This window comes from Scophthalmus maximus, chromosome 13 (genome assembly GCF_022379125.1).
Source record: "Scophthalmus maximus strain ysfricsl-2021 chromosome 13, ASM2237912v1, whole genome shotgun sequence".
Lineage (NCBI taxonomy): Eukaryota > Metazoa > Chordata > Actinopteri > Pleuronectiformes > Scophthalmidae > Scophthalmus > Scophthalmus maximus.
In genome coordinates, this window is record NC_061527.1 from 2,095,001 (window position 1) to 2,100,000 (window position 5,000).

At 50.2% G+C, this 5,000-nt stretch overlaps 1 protein-coding gene across 2 annotated transcripts in view; it reads left to right on the forward strand.

Moving 5' to 3' along the window:
* The window catches only part of LOC118317878 (phosphatase and actin regulator 1), a 24,343-nt gene that overhangs the window by 9,637 nt on the left and 9,706 nt on the right, over positions 1 to 5,000 (forward strand). The gene's annotated exons all lie outside the window — the stretch shown is intronic.

The following is a 5,000-nucleotide window of genomic DNA, read 5'->3' on the forward strand; positions in this document are numbered from 1 at the left end:
CAAATCTCTGCATGTCTGGCCTCTTACAATTTAAACTCTGATTAAATGCAAAACACAGAACTTCAGCCAGAGCTCGGGGTTGAGTGAAGGTTCGCAGTCGGGTGGACGGATGAACCGGTGGGGGAAAATTGGAGGAGCGGAGTGATTTGGGATTTAATGTCAGGAGGAATCTTGTTCAGCGGGTCTCCAACTTTCATGTCTCCGCTGCAGAGCGGCGAATCCATATTCATACTAAATCTCTGTCAGCGCCTGAATTAGCGGCGGCGGCGGCGGCGGCGTCATCTAAGGCCAGAGGATGATTGATACCTTTTTGCCCAATGGAGACAAGAGGCCAGATGGGATGAGGCGCGGACGTGCGGCCGTAATGGATCGTCCTCAGAAATAGACGAGGGGGTCGGCGGAGAAGAGATGAAGGCTCATTTTTCCTTTTGAGTGTAAGAGATAAATCATTGAAGACGGTAACGACCGCGAGAGGCTCAATTACTGATAATTAACCAAAAAACAATGAAGCAACATGTTTTATCACTTACCACGACGGTTATTCTGTCATGTAACAAAAGATTCTATCTCTTGTTTTCTCACGCGGTGAGACTGATGATACTTCAGTTTCTTCTCGCCAAGAATCAATGTCACAATTTTTTTTTCCCTTCCCTATTTTTGGACGTGTGAACCGTGCAGGAGTAGTGAAGTTCACCTCCGTGCAGCAACGTCTCCGTCTGTTAGTTAAAGTCACTGCAGCGTTTCGCTCGAAGGCTCTGGATTAAAAAGCAACTTTGACCCGTTAACTGTGGGCCAGCGTCAGTCGGGGCGTCAGCATCAGTGCTTCCATCGATCGCGGCCCTTTTCATTGGGCTGGAGAACCACAAGACCCCTGGACCGCCGATCAATACCCGGATTAATCCATCTTACTTATTTCCACATTGGAAAAAGGAAGCAGGCTTATGTGGCGCTTTACAAAACAGGAGTTACCAATTAAGGGGAAATATGTAGACAAAAGAGAGAAAGATGAAGAAAGTTTAACACAACCCACACTATAAAAAATATTCAAAACCTGACGGGAAAACTGGGAACAAAGTGTTTAAAGGTTTCTAACGATGAACTGACTTGAAAGTTGAGGAGCGTCATTGGTAAAAGCACTAACACCGTAAATTCTTAGCGTAAAAGGGCTATTTGTATGTTTTTGCTATAGCTACATAGCAACAACTTTAGCATTAAAGTCGCTATACGCAGGATTTCTTTATCTGTAGGTTGAAGAGCTGAAGCCATCTTGTCGTTCTCAACACAAGAGGTTCATGCTACGTCCTCCGACTGGACGCTAGACTGTGACTCGCTACTCGAAAGTGTCGAAATGGGCCCGCCAGGCTGTAGCTAGCTGGTTAGCATGCTAACTCAATTAGAAGCAAAGAAGAAGTAAAAGCAAAAGAAAGAGTTAACAACTGTTGTTGCTCTTGACGAGTAAAGGAATAAAGTTTGATGCTGAACTCGCAGCGTAGTGAATAGCTCGTAATGCTAACTTTGGCCAAAGAGCAAAAACTTTACTTTTAGCCTCTTTAACAGCAGGCTAGAAGAAGAACATGTTGGATTAGCATGCTAGCCAGCAGCTAGCCCCACCCGGTAGTGTAAAGTGAAGTTTGGCCCAAAGAAGTAGAGCACCTCTCGTCCTTTAAACGCAACGATGGCTCACGCTGCCTTCCGTTACACCTCGGAGCTCGGAAGTCGGGGGTTATCGTTCCGTTATAATCTGGGAAGTCGTCATCAATGACCCTCCAGGTCGGAAGTTGCAACCGGAAAGCTACTCCGAGTCGGAATTTCGGCTCGGACGGTTCAGAGGAAACTCACTGACCCCGACTTTTAATCTCTGCCACTGTTTTGCGGCAGAGGAAATGTACTTAAAGGGACAGTTCAGTGATTTTGAAGTGGGGTTGTATGAGACACATATGCATAGTTAATATGTCCCCTTGTGGAGACGGTGATCAGCGATGTCATTTAACAGAGGTTGGAGGAGAAGTGGAAGTAGCGTAAGTCTGAGCCCCACTGTTGCACCGAGAAACGTCTTTTTCGCCCCGTTACCTAAAAAAAACTCGCGCCGGCAGAGTGTCAATGTGAGAGTGACAAATCAGCTGTTTGACTCAAAGCTAGACTCTCTGCACCACGTCCATGTGAATCACAGGTCGAGGCGAGATCGATTCTGCGGAAGCTCGTGTAGGATCTTCCAGACCGCAGCAGAGATTAGAAACTCTCTGGGCTTCTGAGGGTGGTCGTCCAGATGCAGTCGGACAGGAGGGCTCAGGGCGAGACGGGTGTAAAGGAGCTCAGTGTCTCACAGGTAGACAATAATCTGACAGCCGAGAAGAGCGCCGCCACCTCCACTGAGACGGGAACACCTGTGCTCTGAGTGTGTGTGTGTGTGTGTGTGTGTGTGTGTGTCCCACATGCATATTCTTTTTTTTTGCAGTGTAATTAATAACTAGAAAATGACAAACATTATACAGCGCAGGGAGAATTATGAAGCCATAGTGGGTTTATTTGAGTCATCCACCTAATTGATGTTGAATAATCTTCTGCATGTTACTTTGGTACATTACATACTGTACTGTAATAATCCTGAGATGGATCCGTCACTACAAGCACGTTTCACACACAGACGAGACAAACTGCCCTGACTTTTACTTCAACGGAGAAAAAAAAAGGAGTTTGTCCGTTTGTTACTTTTGCCGTAACTCGTCGGGCTGGAAGAGAGGCTCAACCCGAAGGACGCGTCGGTCTCCTGCTGTGTGTCTCATTTATTCATTCATGACAATCTTGGGTGTCTCTTTGTTGCTTTCTAGTGTATTTATGGATCTTCATGTAATCAGGCCTGGAGGCCGGAGCTGGTCACCCGTCACTGTGCTGGATAGAAAGTCTGAGGTTCACCAACATTGTTACGGGATTCATCCTCAGGGAACCAAGAATGTCTGCGCCACCTTTCACCATCTGGTGCGTCACCTCTGTATGTGACTCATACCCGCCGCTATCTTGTTCGCATGGGTTTATTGACCAGCCTCTCACCTCCTTCTCGTCAGGATGGAAGCGGTGCAACGGGCAGCGTTTCGAGCGAGAGTGAAACCTTCTCGCCTCGTCTCCCCGTCGGTTTCGGGCCTTTTCACCGTCGGGCGTCAAACTGCCGTCGTCACGGAGACGCTGTGCGACTTAATCCCTCAGTTTGTGAGGACGTCTTCACGTTGTAGTCAGTCGCCTGACACGTCCGCTGAAACAGGAGGGTTGTTCCCCCGTTCATCATCTTGTGACACTCGACCTTGTTGCTGGTTGAATTTGAAAAAGGCCTCCACGTGTCATCGGGCATGTGCAGCGAGCACCGTGGGAAAAATGAAGCGGACGCGCTTTTGATCCTGGTGTTTAAAGCACACGAGCGTGGACGTGACACTCGTGATTGACTGTATGGGCTCTGTGTCGTCACAGGAAGGAGATAACAGCGACTCCTTATCACCCGTCAGGAGAGAGATGAACTCCTCTCATCCACATCTCTTGTGAGTGAGCCCCGCCCGCAGGAAGACGTCTGCAACTACAGCTTGTGACCCTTCATTGGTCTTGGCCATATTTTCACAGACTTTCCAAATGTGGTTTCGGTTATTAATCTCCAGAGTGTTGGAGCTTCTGTTCTCGTTGTCACTAGGAGGATGAATATATATAACACTCAGTATACAGCAACACTCTTGTCGTCTCTTCCGGTGAAGTTCAGGATTGATTTTTGGATCCTATCAATTACTTTCAAGACTCACAACAATGGGCTCACACTTGTTTGTGTTAGTTAGTTGTTACAACCCAATATGAGTCCAGGTAAATAATGAATCAAACGACAGTGGTCGCCCCGTATTAATTTGACATAGTTCTGTTTGTATGCTTTTTTAAAAAAGATTTTAAGACATTAGTGGCTTTACTGTCATTCTCCAACATCCTCCTCCTCCTCCTCCTCCCTCCCAACATCCTCCTCGTCGTCCTCCTCCTCCCCCTCCTCCCCCTCCTCCTCCTCCTCCTCCATCCCCACGTCCTCCTCCCCTCCTCCTCCTCCTCCTCCTCCATCCCCACGTCCTCCTCCTCCTCCTCCTCCTCCTCCATCCCCACGTCCTCCTCCCCTCCTCCTCCTCCTCCTCCTCCATCCCCACGTCCTCCTCCTCCTCCTCCTCCTCCTCCTCCTCCCCTCCTCCTCCTCCTCCTCCTCCTCCATCCCCACGTCCTCCTCCCCTCCTCCTCCTCCTCCTCCTCCATCCCCACGTCCTCCTCCTCCTCCTCCTCCTCCTCCTCCTCCTCCCCTCCTCCTCCTCCTCCTCCTCCTCCATCCCCACGTCCTCCTCCCCTCCTCCTCCTCCTCCTCCTCCATCCCCACGTCCTCCTCCTCCTCCTCCTCCTCCTCCTCCCCTCCTCCTCCTCCTCCTCCTCCTCCTCCTCCATCCCCACGTCCTCCTCCCCTCCTCCTCCTCCTCCTCCTCCATCCCCACGTCCTCCTCCTCCTCCTCCTCCTCCTCCTCCATCCCCACGTCCTCCTCCTTGTCCTCCTCCTCCTCCTCCATCCCCACGTCCTCCTCCCCTCCTCCTCCTCCTCCTCCTCCTCCATCCCCACGTCCTCCTCCTCCTCCTCCTCCTCCCCTCCTCCTCCTCCTCCTCCTCCTCCATCCCCACGTCCTCCTCCTTGTCCTCCTCCTCCTCCTCCTCCTCGTCCTCATCCTCCTCCTCCTCCTCCTCCTCGTCCTCCATCCCCACGTCCTCCTCCTCCTCCTCCTCCTCCTCCATCCCCACGTCCTCCTCCTCCTCCTCCTCCTCCTCCTCCATCCCCACGTCTTCCTCAGGTTTTATCTATTTGTGGCTCCGCCCTCTTTAGTAATTATTTGCTCTGACTTTGGTGTGTGGACAAAACAAATACAGACAAATATCTACGTACTAAATCTTTTCATCGTTTCATTGATGTTGGTTTAATAACACATTTGTGTAACACTTGTCCTCCT